The sequence below is a fragment of the Carcharhinus amblyrhynchos genome, chromosome 22 (genome assembly GCF_965287045.1).
Source record: "Carcharhinus amblyrhynchos chromosome 22, sCarAmb.v2.hapA, whole genome shotgun sequence".
Taxonomy (NCBI): Eukaryota; Metazoa; Chordata; class Chondrichthyes; order Carcharhiniformes; family Carcharhinidae; genus Carcharhinus; species Carcharhinus amblyrhynchos.
Genome location: NC_137345.1, coordinates 40,988,183 through 41,006,883, shown reverse-complemented (window position 1 = coordinate 41,006,883; position 18,701 = coordinate 40,988,183). Strand labels below are relative to the sequence as shown.

At 44.3% G+C, this 18,701-nt stretch overlaps 1 protein-coding gene across 1 annotated transcript in view; it reads right to left on the bottom strand.

Moving 5' to 3' along the window:
- Window positions 1-12,559, bottom strand: part of nras (NRAS proto-oncogene, GTPase) — an 86,354-nt gene extending 73,795 nt beyond the window's left edge. Inside the window, exon 1 of the mRNA XM_080210198.1 lies at window positions 12,502-12,559. The gene's annotated coding sequence lies outside the window, so the exon portion shown is untranslated. The remainder of the gene's footprint in view (window positions 1-12,501) is intronic.
- Between the last annotated feature and the right edge of the window lie 6,142 nt (window positions 12,560-18,701).

Below are 18,701 nucleotides of genomic sequence, written 5' to 3'. Positions count from 1 at the left end.
AACACATACCAACCAATTCAGGTACAGCTTCTTCTCTGCTGCCATCAGACTTTTGAATGGTCCTATCATATATTAAGCTGATCTTTCTCTTCACTCTATCTGTAACTGCAACACTACATTCTGCACCCTCTCTTTTCTTTCTCCCCTATGTACTCTATGACCAGTATGTTTTGCCTGTATAGCTCACAATAAACAATACTTTTCACTGTATCCTAATACGTGTGACAATAATAAATCAAATCAAATCAAATTAAGCGAGTGGAGATTTGCTCAGCGGGGGTTTAAAAACAGCTGATTGACTCAGGCTGGCAGTCAAAGGACTCTGAGTCTTCACCTGTACACTGTACCTGCGACAGTTCCTGATAAAGGCATGGCCTTCACTAATGGTGATTTCCAGAACTTCATCTCTAATAGTTGGAATGGTCCCAGATGGGTCCCAGGATGATTATGGAGAAACCAGTACCAGCATCTTACAAGGCCAAAGTTCAGGGCAAAACCTTAAAAAAACACTTAAACCATCTCAGGTGTCCTTGCCCAAGTTGTCCACAGCACTGGCCATGGAGATAGCCACTGCCAGTGCCAGTCCTCAGCTTGAAGCTGCCTCTGGCTTGAAGCGGAACCTGAAGTGGAACTTAATTCAGTAACTTTACGATGGTCCCGCCGACAAATGTTCGGTTTACACCGTTGACCCAGCCCTGCCTTCAACAGACCTCCACCTGAGGGCCAAGTACTGAAAATGACATCCACTTAGCAGAGCAACTGGAAGAAACATGGGCCTATCTGGGGGGAGGGATGTTATGACCACGAAGATGATAGGGGATCAGCAATAGATTTGCCCATGGGCTTTGCGTAGTATGACCTGCCTAACTGAGTGAGCGGAGGCTCGACCAACGCAAAGCAGCCAGCAGGGGTTTTAAGCCCGTAACATTACCTAGACCAGAATTGTAGGTCCTGAACTGAAGACTACCTGACTGGAAGCCACAGGAGTGGCCTTTTCCATTGGTGCACAATAAAGGATGTTGGTGATGGAAACAGGAATGTGGCTGAATTCCTCCAGCAACCCAATACAAGGCAGCTAGCTGTAAATCTGACTCCTTCTTCAGATGTTGCCACATTCACTCCCGACATGGAGAAATTTGCTCAGTTGCAAACTATCATGCTTCACATTCATCACCACTGGGCTTCTCGGAATACAAGGTGCTGATTTCTGATACCATGTCTGACCACTTCCTCCTCTCAACCATAACCTACATTTTTCTGCCTTCCCTCATTCCTGCATACTGCTCCATTCCCCAACTCCTTTCCTAAGTTCCTTTCTGTGTTCCAGCATCCTCATCTCTGACCAACTGTTCAACACAACAGCAACATTGGGATAAAGCCACTAAACTGCCTGCTCGCCTCATTCAAGAACAGCTTGGTTAGCACAGTGGTTAGCACTGCTGCCTCACAGTGCCAGGGACCCAGGGCAGCCTGGTGGCACAGTGGTTAGCACTGTTGCCTCGCAGTGCCAGTGACCTGGGTTTGATTCCAGCCTTGGGTCACTGTCTATGTGGATGTTGCATGTTCTTCCTGTTTCTGCGTGGGTTTGCTGTGGCTGCTCTGGTTTCCTCCCACACTCCAAAGATGTGTATGGATTGGCCATGCTAAATTGCCTCACAGTGTTGAGAAATTTTAGGTTAGTGGGATCAGTTGTGGTAAATGCGTTGGGTTACGGGGATGGGGAGGTGGGCCTGAAGACGCTGTTTCAGAGAGTTGGTGCAGACTTGATGGCTGAATGGCCTTCTTCTTCACTTTAGAGATTCCATGATTCTATGATCCACAGCTTTATTCCCAACAAATCAATCAATCATTGACATCTCTTGTTGACGAGGGTGGGTGAAAATGTGACTGCATCTGGCACACAAATGACCTGGGGATCATTTGCCTTATTTACTCAACCAAGCAAACTATCAGCCTGCCTTGATCCCCAAGCTAAATGCAAGGACTCTTCCATTCTCTTTCTCTGGATGACTAGTAGTCCTATTCCTACCCCCTCCCTCCACCCTCCAGTCACACTGTTCTTTCTCCTCTTCCCCACAATTCTGATGTCCCTCCCAGTCACCTTAAATGCTGTCCTCCTCCTCCCCCCACCACAAACTTCCACTTTTTTGCCCATTAACATTGCAATTTACCAAAAATATTCACAATTACCTATTGCTGTATATGCTGATTGGGATTGGAAAGTTCTGGCTGATGTCTTTGTGCTGAGACTACAAGCCGAGACCCTGCCTTCTCATTCAGATGGGTTATTTTGAAGAAGGATGGTTGCTCACAGATAACCTGGCCAACATTCATCCCTCAAGCAACATCTAAAACAAATTATGTGGTCACTATCTCATTGCTTCTTGTGGGACCTTGCTGTTTGCAAATTGGCTGCCACATCTCCTCCATTACAATATTGACCACAAAGTGCTTAAATGGAAAGATACTTTGGGATGCCCTGGGGTTATGAGCGGCACGACAGAAATGTAAAGTATTTCTTTTCCTTCATCACAATATGCTTCTTCTGCTCCACAAAGGACAGCTGGAATATTAGGTCTATTTCAATACAGAATCTGAATGTAATTTAACCACAAGTGCGAGCTGTGTGATGTGTGGTAAGGTTAGTCCAAATGAGGAAGGGGAACTGGACCAAGCAGCTGAGACAAGTTTTTTTTCATTTACAGGTTGTGGGCATCGCTGGCTAGGCCAGCATTTATTGCCCATCCTTAGTTGGCCTTCAGAAGGTGGTGTTTAGAGGGGTAGTTCCAATGAACTCACACAGGAAGCAAGCCACAATACGGTTTATTAATGAACTGTACTCCTTGTACTCCAGCCCTCCACTAGTTATAGGGGTGGATTCCTGTGCAGGTCACCCCACACCCTGGGTCACCTGACCCATACTCTTACAGGAGCTACACCCCGCATACACAATTGAGGTGAGTTGCCTTCTTGAACTGCTGCTGTCCCTGAGGTGCAGCTAGATCCACAGTGATGTTAGAGAGAGAACAATATTTCCCTCAGAATGCGAGTGTTGTGACCTTTAACATTCGGTCTTGGTTTGCCCTCTGTTCTGGTTAGTCTAATAACTGATCTGTATCAAGGTGCAAACTTCCTCAAAACAATGTCCACATCATTTAAAACCCATTGTCATGAGCGTTAAAGAGTAATATTACTGTGATGTGTAGGTCACCTCACCCTTATTAATATATCCTGGGGGCTAATCTTACTTTGAAAATTTAGCAGTAGTAGGTCAGTTGTCTGTAATACACACAACTCAATTTTTCTTTATTTGAAAGGAATTTTGGCCATTTTGTATAATTGGTGGCTAATGAATTTATCAAAAATTAAAATGATTCCCCTTATCTCTGAAATATTGAAACATAGAAGATAGGAGCAGGAGGAGGCCTCTTGGCCCTTCGAGCCTGCTCCACCATTCATTATGATCATGGTTGATCGTCCAACTCAATAACCTAATCCTGCTTTCTCCCCATAACCTTTGACTCCATTCACCCCAAGCACTATATCTAGCTGTCTCTTGAGATGGGCTATTCTCATTACAGCCCTATACTGAGTTGCCATTTGTTGACCAGAAAGACCTTCCCCAGGTATCTGACAGCCCTGGAACACTCTGTGAACATGATTCAGGAACAGGGAAAATGTAATTTAGCACAAGAAGGCCTTCCCTCTTTAATAAATAAACCGCACCTACCATGATTCATAAGGCATCATTCAACCTAATGCTATAATTCACACCATAATTATGGTATTCTACATTTTGCAAATCTATCTTCCTGTGGTTATAGGGTAGAGATGGTGGTGTAATGGTAACATCATTGAACTTGTAATTCAGAGGCCCATGTTATGGGGACATGGGTTCGTATCCTTGGCAACTGGCAGAATTTAAATTCAATTGCTAATCTGGAATTGTAAAGTTAGTCTCAGAATTGTTGACCATGGAACCATTTTCAATTATTGTAAAACCCCAATGGTTCACTTCAGGGAAGAAATCTGCTATATTTATCTGGTCTAGCCTACATGTGACTCCAGAGGTCAAAGCAATGTTAATTCTTAACTACCCCTCTGAAATCATGTGGCAAGGCTCTTGTTTCAAGGGCAATTAAAGATGAGCAACAGATGTTGGTCTTGCCAGCGATGCTCATATCCTGTGAAAGAATCAATAAAAAAAACTCATGGAATTTTTAAAAACTGTATTTTAAGTTGACATTGCAAAATGGATTCAAGCTACCAGCCAAATTTATAAATCAGAATGTGTTTATTACTCAAGACAACAAAAAAAATCTATAGTTATGGCTCTCTGCGGTCACATTGAGGTGGTAATTGTTAGCTCTCTTCTACTCTGTTTCATTTATCCATATTGGAAGTGTTTTCTTCTTTGACTCAACATCTCAGGTATAAAGTTTACATTTAAACCCTCACATTTAGGGATCGTCCAACACTGGAGTTCTGCATGGAACCAACCCTAACACAAGCAGACACCTTTAGCAAAAGTGACAAGAAATGCTCGAATCATTTGAAGTGTCCTATAGGAACATTTAGATAGAGAAATCTAGACCAGGGACAATGAATGAGGCTTCCAGAGGAGAACCTCAAACCATAGCAATTTGACTGATCTTTTTAAAGACATTGCCAGATTATTGGATGAATGAACCCAGTAGATATTGGCCAGAATTCTCTGGCTATTCACAACCCACCGCTGCTGCCAGCGAGAAAGGGGAATTTGGCACTCAGCCAAATCTCATTCACTGCAATGGGACCGGAGAATCCCAGCCACAGCCAGGGTGGGAGAATCTGGCCCAATCCGGGCTTTTGGAAAATGTTTGATAAGGGACTTCTCTACAAGATAGAATCTTGCAGAATTAGTGGTAATCTGAGAACTGCTGGATATTGGTAGGAACAAAATTATTACCAATGGGTTTGGATCTGCTGGAAGATGGGTTCCCAGTGGTGCTTTGCCCTGAGTAGCAGACTTTCACATTGTGTGCACATTGTAAATAGTAGTGAAGAAACTAATGGGTCATTTGATAGATTCAAAAGTCTTTCATAAAGGTGTTATATTCATAGAATCCTGACAGCACAGAAGGAGGTCATTCGACCCATTGACTCTGCACCAACCATAATCGTACCCAGGCCCTATTCCCATAACCCGACATATTTACTCTGCTAATGCCCCTGACACTAGGGGCAATTTAGCATGGCCAATCAACCTAACCCACACATCTTTGGACTGTGAAAGGAAAGCAAAGCACTCAAAGGAAACCCACGCAGACAAGGGGAGAACAGAATCACAGAATCCTATGGTGCAGAAGAGTCCCTTCGTCCCATCAAGTCTGCACCTATTCTTGAAAGGCCCTGATCTACCCACCTGATCCCACGTGCCAGTATTTGGCCCATAACCTTGAATGTTATGGCGTGCCAAGTACTCATCCACGTACTTTCTAAAGGATGTGAGGCATCCCGCCTCCACCACCCTCCCAGGCAGTGCGTTCCAGACTGTCACCACCCTCTGAGTAAAAAGGATTTTCCTCAAATGTCCCCTAAACTTCCCATCCCTCACTTTTAACCCGTGTCCCCTTGTAACTGACCCTTTAACTAAGGGGAACAGCTGCTCCCTATCCAGCCTGTCCATGCCCCTCATAATCTTGAACATCTCAATCAGGTCATCCCTCAGTCTTCTCTACTCCAGAGAAAACAACCCACGCCTATCCAACCTCTCTTTATAGCTTAAATTTTCCATCTCAGGCAACATCCTGGTGCATCTCCTCTTCATCCCCTCAAGTGCGTTCATGTCCTTCCTATAACGTGGTGACCAGAACTGCACATAGTACCCCAACTATGGCCTCACCAAAGTTCTATACAACTCCATCATGACCTCTCTCTGCTTCTGTTGTCTGTACCCTGATTGATAAAGCACCAAATGCTCTTTTCACCACCCTATTAAACTGCCTTCCCGCCTTCAGAAACCCATGGACAAAGATGTGCAGATTAGGTGGATTGGTTATCCTAGATTGGCCCTTAGTGCTTCAACATGTGTAGGTTAGGTTGATTAGCCATGGTAAGTGCCCAGAGTTATGGGGATAGGGGAAATGGAGAGTTGGGCCTAGCTAAGATGCTCTGTTGGAGAGTTGGTGCAGGTTTGATGGGCTGAATGGCCTCATTCTGCTCTGTAGGGATCCTGTGAATCTATGAAAAACGTGTGCAAATTCCACACAGACAGTGGCCCGAGGCTGGAATTGAACCCGGATCGCTGGCACTGTGAGGCAGCAGTGTTAACCACGGTGCCAGTGTTATGCTGCACTATTGGCCAGAATTTTATTGGCACGCCTGCCACAGGAATCGGAGGAGGTGAGGGATGGACCATAGAAAGGTCCGTTTGGAGGATTTTAGGGTTTTGGGACAAGTGAGGCTGTAAAATTCCGCCCATCGTGTATATGCAGAAATGTTTGTTTCTGTCCATTTTGAGTAACATACATACATACCAGCCAATGTTGGAAGGAGAGGTTTTACTGTTTTGTGCATTGGCTATTGAATTGAAGCTTGTTTTCATAGATATCCACATTTTACGCGCCTTTTGACTGGAATTCTTAAACACAACAATAGTCGTTGGCACCAGCTCAGTGGTACTGAGTAGATTTTGTATATAGATTGATTGATAAGAAGTCACTGCAAGCAGAAATCACAAGAACAAAGTCCACCCTGGATATGCAGACAGTGACGTTGATATGGTTTTACTCTGGGCCTACCAAATGGAAAGAGACATGCACTATAATCAGATAAACCAGTGAGGTGCCAGTCAAATGATTAACTGGACAGCCGGAGAGGGATTGATAGTAAAATATAACCTTGCTAAACAAATAAAGTTAGACAGAGAGGCAGATTCAGATGGTTGATGGTACTAAATCAAACCCATTGGCAAACAAAGACACGGAGACTGGGCTAGATTGTGCATAGTCATGCTTAATAAATATAGCAGCTCACTTCAGAGGATAGCCAGACAGATCTATTTGCAGAGGGTAGGGCAGAAAGAACCCTATTGGATAATACCTTCTGGAGGGGTCCTCGAGGCTCACAGAAAATGGCAAAACCATGAACGCTGGAAACTTGAAATTAAATGAGAATGTTCTAGAACTGCACAGGAAATGTAGTTCAGCACCCATAAAGTCAAAATCACTCAACTGGCACATTGCCTGTGAGCTCTCTGCATAGATTGGGTTGAGATATCTTGCAGCAATAACTCTTAAAATGGGCATCGCTGGCTGGCCAGCATTTATTGCCCGTCCCTCGTTGCCCAAGGGAAGTTGAGACCCACGTTGCTGTAGCTCTGGAGTCACATGTAGGCCAGCCCGGGTAAGGACAGCAGATTTCCTCCCCTAATGGACATTAGTGAACCAGATGGGTTTTGCGACAATCAACAGTGGTTTCATTGTCATCAGTAGATTCTTAATTCAGGGTTTTTTTTTATTGAATTCAAATTCCACCATCTGCCATGATGGGATTTGAACCCAGGTCCCCAGGCCATAAATATTAAGATATTTCACTGAGTCACAGAATCTCTACAGTGCAGAAGGAGGCAATTTGGCCCATTGAAGCTGCAGCAATAACAATCCCACCCTTGACACTTGGGTTGCAGAGGAAGTTAAGAGGGGATTGCATAGAAATGTTTGAAAACACGAAGACAAAACAAATAAAGAGAAGTTATCTTCAGTACATGAAATATTGATAACCAGAGGCCACAACTTTAAGGTGATTTACAAAAGGACCTGTAGTGACATGAGGATAGAAGCAAAATACTGCGGATGCTGGAAATTTGAAACGAAAACACAACATTCCAGAAAACACACAGCAGGTTTGGCAGCATCAGTGGAGGGAGAAACAGATGCTGGAATTTTACTGCCAAGCCCGTCCCAGAATCGGGGTGGGCGAGACTCAGAGGACAGCATTCTCCCTTGGCCTTGGCCGGGATCTTACAAGCCTCAGGCCGGCGAGGCAGTAAAATTCCGGCAAGAGTTAATGTTTTGAGTCCAATTTGACACTTCCTTGAAACTGACATGAGGATAAATGTTTTATGAAATGAGTGACAATTTGGGATACAATGTCTGACAGGGTTGGTGGAAACAGATTCGAATGGAAATTGTATAAATGCTTAAAAGCAAAACACTGCAGGTTATGGGGAAACAGTTAGAGAGTGGAACTATGGATTTCCTTTCAAAAGAGCTGGCAGAGATTGGATGGGCTGAATGGACTGTTGTTCTTTTGGGCCTTTCAAGATCAAACAAATAGTCAAAGGAAGTGATTAACATTGCAACTGCTCTTTATTGCTGGAGCAGTTGAATTAATAAGAAACCATGGATTCTGCAATCCCTTAATGCACTGGCTTGTGGAGTACAACAAGGCAGACAAAACATAAAACACATAACATATTCCTCCCCTCTTATTGGAAATATCATTTTACAGGACATTTTATGAATTAGGGAAAGAGGGTAGACTGCTTAAAAAATAATACACGGGGTTCACCTCAGGAGGTCTTCTCTCCCAATGTGGGTTACACAGCAGCCAGCCAGCCAGCCAGGAACACACCTGGCCATCGAGGCTGAAGGACTGGCCAACCGAGTGAGAGGTCAGCAGTCAGGAGGTGCGAGGGCCAGGCAGGCGCCAGCATGGTTTGTAGGGAACAGTGGAGTGACTCAATCAGGAGCTGGGGCTAAGAGTGAGGAGGGCTGGGCAACTAGACCAACAAGGGTAAGGACACAGGCCAGACCCGATAGCCAACAGCAGTCAGTGAGCCGCTAGAACACCGGCGAGCTTAGATCATTGAGGAGGGCAGTGGCAGGGGGTGACTCGATCCCCACGTCAGAGCTGAGGAGCTCTGGGTCAAAGCCGTACCATAGCCAAGCAGCCTGAGCCAATAGTGAGGCAAGATCTTCTAGGTGAGCAGGGGTAACCTGACCTCCAGGGTTGAGGCAGGCCAACAAGCCTGGTCTTTCTGAAAATTCCTATTCGGTTAAATCAAGACAGACCAATCAATATGAAGCAACACTAATGCCCGAATTTTACCGTCCCGCCTGGCACGGGAATTGGAGCAGGTGAGGGGCAGACAATGGAAACGTCCGTTGATATCAGGTGAGATTTTGTAGTTTCAGGATGAGCGAGGCTACAAAATCCTGCCCTATGAATCTGGCAGTAAAGATCACAGGAAGTCGAAGGCAATGCTAGGATGAAGCTAGGCAAAAGACAGTTTGGCACTTTATATTGTGAAATATTGAGCAATGCCCAAAACTGCTCTACATCCTCAAAATTGACATGCACCAATAGGTTTGGTGACTTGTCTGATGACTTCAACCTGCCTATTTCTGGATGCAACACATCGCCTGAAAAAATGTGAAGAGGAAGTGGACTCTGAAATATAGAATGGAATGACAAGATACTGCTCAAGCTCATTCATCTGCAGCTGCAGTGAGGAAGAAACCCTCAGAGATGAGGAGCTTGTCTTCTGAAGAGAGATTGGGCAGTTTAGGCCTACATTTCTGAGAAATTAGAAGAATGAAAGGTGATCTAATTGAGGTGTACAAGATGATAAAAGGGATTGACAAAGTAGTCATGGAGAGGATGATTCCTCTTGTGGGGCAAACTAGAATAAGAGGTCATAGTTTTAGGATAAGGAACGGCAGATGTAAAACAGAGATGAGGAGAAATTGCTTCTCTCAGAGGGTGGTGAGTCTGTGGAATTCACTATCCCAGAGTGCAGTGGGTGTCAGGACTTTGAGAAAATATAGGAAAGAGGTGGACAGATTTTTAATTAGTAATGGGTTGAAGGGTTAAGGTGAATGGGCAGGGAAGAGGAGTGGAGATGGGATGAGATACAGAGAAACTGTCTGCAATGTTTAAACAATCAGTGTGGCTATTTCACTTTGTTGGTATAAACCTGAAGGATATTATTACAGGATTATTGCTGCATGTCATGTTTCATAAACTGTCACTGTCACAGTGGGGACAATGTAAGTTTACAGTTTGATTGACAGCTCCAAATGATGTGGCATGAGTTGGCATGAATGGGGGCATGGAGAATGCGTGGGGGGGGTGAGTGGGAGGGCTGTTTTTTGCTCTAGTCACTTTTTGATATCTTCAACAAAGTATCGGGGAATCTATGCAGACATTGTGCTTAACCCGCCTCTGTACCCAGCAACCTCCAAACTCTTTGTAGAGTTGTCCACTGTCGACTGACTAACTGAGAACATGATAACACAGCTACTAAAAAGGTCACATGGCAGGAGTGCGGGAGTTATTCCTGGGAGTGCGGGCAGAGTGTAAGTGTTGAAGAAGTTACTGAGCTAGTGAATACACTGCTCTTTGTTGAAAATCTGTGCTGTCAGTGATTCAGGAATCCAACACATTTACATAGTGTCATACATTGGCAATGCGGCAGAAGAACTTCGCTGCATCGACCCAATTGTCTTTGATTAAAAATAGTAGATAGTTGGGAAAAGTTTCAGAAGGAGTGGCATATAAACTGCATTGACGGAAAAGTTGAAAAATATACAGGTTTATACTTTATGAAACATAGCCATCCAGGGGCAGTCAAAATATTTGAGTTGTTTGTTTTCCAGATGGAAAAAAAGGAAACTGAAGTAATCCTTAAAAAGTTTGAGAAAATCTATCTTCTGGTGAAAAAACAAATCCTTGATAGATACAAGTTCAATTCAACAAACCAAAGAGCAGATGAATCAATCTGGTCTTATATATTCTCCCTGAAACCATTGGCAAAGAGAAATACATTTGGAACTCTTATTGAGGAGCGAATCAGGGACCGAATAGTTTGTGGAATTCATAACAGTTTAGCTCACAAGCAGCTACTGTGTGAGAAAGATCTAATGTTACAAGCAGCCATTAATATCTATATATTCAACACAATCAGAGAAAAGCAGAAATTTTAGGCAGGAAACAGTAGTATTGGCAGTAAGTGGTGCACCCTGCTTCAACTGCAGTTACAAGCATCCTCCAAATAGTTTCTTTTGTATATGATAAAAGATGCAACAAATGTGGTAAATGGAATTACGCTTCTCAGAGGGCCTCACGGTGGCACAGTGGTTAGCACTGCTGCCTCTCAGTGTCATGGTCCCAGGTTCGATTCCCAGCTTGGTCACTGTCCGTGCGGAGTCTGCATGTTCTCCATTTGTCTGCATGGGTTTCCTCCGGGTGCCGCAGCTTCCTCCCACAGTCTGAAAGACGTGCTGGTTAGGTGCATTGGCCATGCTAAATTCTCCCTCAGTGTACCCAAACAGGCACAGAAGTTTAGCGACTAGGGATTTTCACAGTAACTTCATTACAGTGTTAATGCCTACTTGTGACGCTAATAAATAAATAAGTGCTGTGGATTGAAACCACAGCAGCCCTCCTCTGTATCAGCAACATGGCAGCTGGTCCGTCCTCCAGGGGTTGGAGTGTCAGTAAAGTGAATGTATTGGAGCTCAACCAATGCACCAAAGCCACAGAGCCTCCAACAATGTTATAGCATGAGAGTGTCGACACCGTCACAGTAAAGGGTGAGATCTTCACCACCCTCAACATCATTTGCAGTAACACAACAATGAAAGTCTTCCCTCCACTGGAGGGAAGTGAAACATATTATCCAGCTGAATAGACCCATATTCAGTACCAGACCCAGCACGTGGGCAGACCTGATGGCTTGTGGTGGATGAACCATCCACACCGAAGGTGTAGCTACCCTCCACTGCACACAGGACAATTTTAAGTTTTATATGGTTGACCAGAATGTATAGCCATGACTAGATCTTTGGGACAGCATTATATTGGGGTTCATTCAATGTGGTCCAGGAGCACATGTTCTACAACAATAGGCTCCAGAGATAACGGCATACAAAGACCTTTTGTACTGCGACATTACTGGTAAGCTACCTGTTGTTTACCACAAGAGACTAGAAGATTCAATCCATCAACAGTCCGAGAAGGGTACCATATCGGTGAAGCAGAAAGTAATTAATGAGTTGCATTGGATGACAACACAAGGTATCATCATTCCTACAGACATAGAATGGGTTTCAGCAATAGTGGCTGCCATAAAGAAAGATAGCACAGTCAGGATTACATTGACCCAATCCACTTAAACAAGGTAATGCTCAGACCTCATCACCTTATGCAGAGAGTGGAACAGGAGATAGTTGATATGCCCAATGCCATGATGTTCAACATTCTCAATACTAAATGTTCACTCTGACATATCCTGTTAGATGAGGAATCCTCAGAACTGACCGCATTCATGTCTCCGGTAGGCATTTTCTCAAGTGGCAGCCAGCGTAATGTCACTCGGGTGGAACCAGGACTCACGGTCACTTCCAGTTCTGCCTATCAAGCATGCATGTCAAGCATTAAATTCTACCCAAAGTGTGCAGCCTAGTTACCAACAAGTTTAGTACAGAAAGCAGGCCCACAAGGATTAACACTTACCTTGTACCAGTAGCCAGACAGAATAACTTTGCTGGGGCCCACTGGGGGTTAATGAGAAGTGTTGTGTCAGCCTTAGCCTTGAGTTAGTCTGGAACAGGAATCAGTTACAACACATGTGGAATCAGTGAGCTTCTTGCTCGTGCTGACTCGTTTCTGTAATTGGAGTCCTTGTTGCTAAATTCCAGCACGCTATGGAATGGGGTGAGGGAAGTTTGTGTTTTTCCACAGGCAGTCTTGCATCAGATTCCCAACATCTGTATTTCTTGCAATCTTTTTGGCCTTCAAACTTGACTATTCCAACGCTTTTATGGTCAGATTCAACCAGCACCTTCTGCTAAATTCAACTAATCCAAAATTCTGCTGCCCATATCCTATATTCAAGCCCCAGTCAACTATCATACCTGTGTTCAATGAAGTATTTTGGCTCCCAGTCCACCAAGGAACTGACTGTAGTTCTCATCCTTTTGTTGAAATTGTTCCATTTCTCACCTAATATCCTCCTGCCATCACAGCTCTCCAAGACCACACCTCCTCCGTCCCCACCATCTCCCCCAACCCTTTCCTCACCTCAACAGTATAAATCTTCCTATTGAATTCAGCTCTGACAAAGAATCATTCTGACTCGAAACATTGGCTCTATCTATCTTCACAGATGGGAGGTGATGGCCTGGTGGTATTACCACTAGACTATTAATTCAGAAACTCAATGACTATTCTGGGGACCCAGATTCAAATCCCGCCATTCACCAGATGGTGGAATTTGAATTCAATAAAAGAATCTGGAATGAACAACCTGGGGGCAGCACGGTGGCACAGTGGTTAGCACTGCTGCCTTCCAGCCCCAGGGATCCGGGTTCCATTCCCAGCTTGGGTGACTGTCTGTGTCAAGTTTGCATGTTTTCCCCATGGGATTCTTCTGGGTGCTCCAGTTTCCTCCCATAGTCTGAAAGACGTGCTGGTTAGGTGCATTGGCCATGCTAAATTCTCCCTCAGTGTACCAGGATGGGTGCCAGAGTGTGGTGATTAAGGGATTTTCATAGTCACTTCATTGCAGTGTTAACACTTGTCGCTAATAAATAAACTTTAAACTTTGCTAATGACCATGAAACCATTGTTGATTGTCGAAAAACCCATCTGGTTCACTAGTGTCCTTCAAGAGAGGAAATTTGCCATCCTTACTTGGTCTGGCCTACATGTGACTCCAGGGCCACAGCAATGTGGTTGACGCTCAACTGGCCAGCCAGTGGTGTCCATGTCCCACGAGTGAACAATAAAAAAGATGCTGTCAGACCTGCTGAGAGTTTCCAAGATGTTTCGTTTCTAACGATTACGGGTGCTGTACATCAGTGAATCTTTCACCAACATGTCCCGGGTTCTCACTCTCTGACAAGGCTAAAAGGCAAGAGATGGCAGAACCAGGGTGGGACAGGATGGGGGAGGGACAGGCATGTACCAAGACTGAAGTTCCAATATATGCTTTGTTGCTTTGATAAGCTGAACTGAAAACACTGGTGATTTAATCAATAATCACTCTTCAGTATCATAATGGCCGGAGGTTAATGAAAATTAAAACCTATTTATTTTAAAATTCTGAGAACTTGCCCAGTTTCCTCTTTCGCTGAATGGATGGATCTGTGCGGAACACTAGGGTTAAGGCAGCAGTTGAAGGCCTTGCCTTTTAGACGCTTGGTTAATACCCAGTGTTGCGAGCAGAGATATTTTTAAAAAAGGCCAAGGGAGAGTTAACTTGGAGAGTTCGATTTAGAGAGAATGAAAACTGAGAGAATGAGAGAGCTGGGCTGGGCTAGGAGACGGAAGTTAACACTGACACCGGGTGGAATTTTTTTACTGGGGCAGGGCTGGAAAATGAGGCGAGTCATCCAAAATTCCATCGACTGTGACAGAACTGGAAAATCCTGCCAATGGAAGGAGCCATAAAATTCCATCCACGGTCTTAATGGAAATTTGGAGATCTTGAGGAAACAATGAGGTGAATTCCAATGGGATGGTGGAGGGGCTTCCGAATTGCTCCTAATAACTTTGGAGGGGGTTAGTCTAGGAAAGAAATAGTAAATGCCAATATTTTTCCCAGGATTTCTGCCTCAGTGGTGATGTGGAAATGGGAAAATGAATGCCCAACATCCTCCCCTCTCAGACTCACCAAGCTAGTCTGCTTCCATCGCAGTGATCCCTCTCCACATTGCAACCCCCCTCAGCAACTGGTAGCAGACCCCCACCTGGAATTAAACTCACTGCTCAGGATTGAACCCTCTGTACAGTATCACAAGAAATAGAAGCAGGAGTGGGCCACCAGGCCCTTCAAGCCTGCCCCACCATTCAATATGTTCACAGCCTCAACTCCTTTCCTGTGCCATTTCCCCATACCCTTCTATTCCTTGATCTATCAGATATTAATCTTCCTACAATCTGAATACTTCTAATGATCCAACCGCCACCAGCCTTTGGGGCAGAGAATTCCAGAGATTCACCACCCTCTTTGAGAAGAAATTTCTACACATCTCAATATTAAATGATCGACCATTTATCTTAAGAGTTTGAGAGTCTGCCAGTAGTGAAAACTTCTCACCATCCATCCTGTCAAACCTCCTCAGGATCTTATGTTTGAATAAAGTCACCCCTGCACTCTTCTAAACTCCAAGCAATACAGACCTGGGCTATTTACTCTCTCTTGGTGGAACAACATCTCAACCCAGGAATTAGCCCGATGAATCTCCTTTGGACTGCCTCCAATGTTACTATATTCTTTTTTCGGTAAGGGTACTAAACAGTACACAGTATTCCAGGTGAGGCCTCACCAACACCCTGCACAATTGCAACAAAAGCTCCATTTTTTTTTTAACTCCAACCCCTTTGCAATAAAGGACAAAATGCTGTTTCCTTCTTAACTACTTGTTGGACTTGCCCGCTAGCTTTTTATGATTCATGCACTAGAACACTAGATTTCTCCACGCTTCACTCACCTGCAGCCTCTCTCCATTTAGATAATAATCTGCCTTTTGATTCCTCCTACAGAAGTTCATGACCTCACACTTCCCCACATTAAACTCCATTTGCCGGATTTTTGCCCAGTCACCCAATCCATCTATAACCCTGTTGCAGAATCACAATATTCTCATCACAACCTGCCCTTCCATCTATCTTTGTATCATCGGCAAATTTGGAAACCTTACATTCTGTTCCTTTCTCCAGGTTATTAATGTAAATGAATAATGAACAATTATGGGCCAAGGACTGATCCCTGCAGTACTGCGCTAGTTACATATTTCTACTCTGAAAATGACCCATTCATTCCAACTCTCAGTTTTCTATGTGACAGCCAGCTCCCAATCCATAACATCACACACTTCCTCCAATTCTCTGGGTTTTTACTTTATGCACCGGCCTCTTATAGGGCACATTTTCAACTGTCTTTTGGTAATCTAAATACACTACATTTACAGGTTCCCCTCTAGGTAGTCTCCCTGTTACACCCTCGAAGAATTTGAGTACATTTGTCAAACATGATTTACCTTTCATAAGACCATGTTGACTATACTCAAGTTTTCCTAAATGATTAGCTATTTCCCCTTTGATTATTGACTCCAGCATCTTGCCAATAATAAATGTTAAGCTATCTGGGCCTATAGTTCACTGCTTTCTGTCTTTCTCCCTTTTTTGGACAAGGGAGTTACATTGGCTGTTTTCCAATCTTCTGGTACCCACCTGGAACCTAGTGTGTTACAAAAAATTTCAACCAATGGGTCTAATTATCTCTGTAGCCACTTCCATTAAAGCCCTAGTGTTCAGTTCATCGGGTCCTGGTGACTTGTCTGCCTTGAGTTTCTCTAATGATCTATCCCTTGTGATTGGGATTTTTGTAAGTTCTGCCATGTTATTTGAAATCGGTCCACCCCTGATATGTTATTTGATATTTGCAATGTCCTCCAGGGTGAAGACTGATGCAAAAAATGTATTTAGCATATCCGCTATTTCTTTGTTTGCTGTTATCAATTCACCAGCCTTGTTCAGTAGAGGTCCCACATTTACCTTAGCCGCCAGCTTCCTCTTTACGTATCCACAGAATCTCTTACTGTTTGTTTTTATGCTGCATGCAAGTCTGCTTTCAAAATTCATTTTCTCTCTTCTTATGAGCTTTTTAGTATTTTGCTGCTAGACCCTAATAGTCCTCTGGTCTACCACTATCCCTTGCCATTTTGTATCAATCCTTCTTACCCCGATCTACTGAAAAGCTGGGGATCTCCTTTCTGCCCCCCTCCTCACACTCTATAAGAATTCTCCCATATATTTACTGGCCCCTCTCTCCAAATTCCAACATTGTCCCTTCCTCCCTCCTCTCTGCACCCTGACAGTGTCTGGTGGGTGCTCAGATCTTCTCACCAGCCTGACTCTCAATCTCTGCCCGGTCATCAGAAAACAAAGTGAGAGAATAAAGATTAAAGTCAGCTGGATCTCTGAGACAGAACCCTACACTTTCCCAGTCAATATCTTGTCCAATGCAGACAGGAAATAATTTGTTGTTTTGATTTCAGGGCACCAGTAGGTGGTGCTCACTGTCCAAAGTTGCCGATTGTTAACCACTGGTGAAAGCTGATGATGAGTAAATGGCAAAGAAAGCTTCAAACAGAGACAGAGCAGTCCCATTCTATTGCAGCTCACATTACCAACAAATTCATCTTGGGCTCTCCAGAGGTTTTAAAAGAATAATTGAAGTTAAACAAAATTCCTGGACAATATTTCATTACCCTTGTGTGCCCACAGACTTGCTACTGCTCATTGAGGTCTGTATAGGTGTAAACATAACCCCATCCTGTTTGATTCTGCCAGCAGGCCTCAGCTCTGTCCCCTGTTTCTCCAAGATCCGTGCTGCTCTTGTTCCCCTCGTTTCTGCAATGGCTTCCAAAGGCAGTCGCGTTTAGTTGGGGCCCAGCTCACAGCGTCCAGCGGTTCAAGTGCTTCACAATTCAGCATCAGCAGTCATGGCAGTGAGTTGCTCAACTGAGAGGGGCATCGCAACAAATCCAATTTCCTCTCCAACCAATATCTATACAAAGATATACAGCACACATGCAAAGAACACACGCGCAAAGAACACACACACACATACACACATGTGCACACACACACACACACACACACACACACAGACAGCACACATACACAGAACACACACACATGCATATAGCATGCACACATGCAGATAGCACACACATGCATATAGTACACACGCACGCACACACATACATACGCACACACATGGGAGGCACTTGTTGCGGATTTACAGTTGATGGGGCCCGTGCTCATCTTCATTTTCAAGGGCCCCTCCCCCCTCACCCCCCACACCAACAACACACCCCCCCCAGGACCTGAAAGCCAAAGCCAAGAAAATACAGAAATTGATCAGCGCTTCTTCACTTGTAAAAGCATGAGTAATTACCTTGTTGAAATCTAGGTTTATCATCTGTCTAACCAGATGGGTTACCCACCTGACGAAGGAACAACATGTTCCGAAAGCTTGGGGCGTTTGCTACACATAACTTTGTTGGACTTTAAGCTGGTGCGAGATTTCTTTCTGTTATAACCGAGAGCTGCAGTGGATAATGATCCAATGATGCACACCCCAGTGTAGTTCCCCTTCAAAACCCAAATGATGAAGAATGCTACTGCAAGGAGCAATGACAATAAGTGTGAAAGGTCTGAGGCTGACTGTGTGGATGTTCCTCAGCAAGTCTGTACAGATCACTGAGAGTATCTATGAGTGCTGTGTCTATATACTTGCCTGCCCAGCTTTGAGGGGGGCTCCAAGACATGGTATAGGTCCCAATGGATTGTCAATTCCATCTCATTTCCCTCATTCCTGAAATCCTTCCCCACCCCAGACTGGCACCCATCACCCCAACTTTCCCAGCTGAAAAAGGTAGGGGTGGGACTCACCTATGGTGCCATAGCTGTAGACACTCACTGCCTGGAATCATGCTTAAAGGATACCCATCTGGGCTGGGTATAGGCTGGTGACCATCGAACAGAAAAATAGAGAACTCAGGGGCTGAAGGAGGACCACCCCTCCCCTTCACTCCACTATTGGACAAACTTCAAATTTACTTCTCTGCAAACAGTAACATGGAAACCCCATGGCATCCATTCTGGAAAACTCACTCTGAATCAGAAATACATGCAGTGCA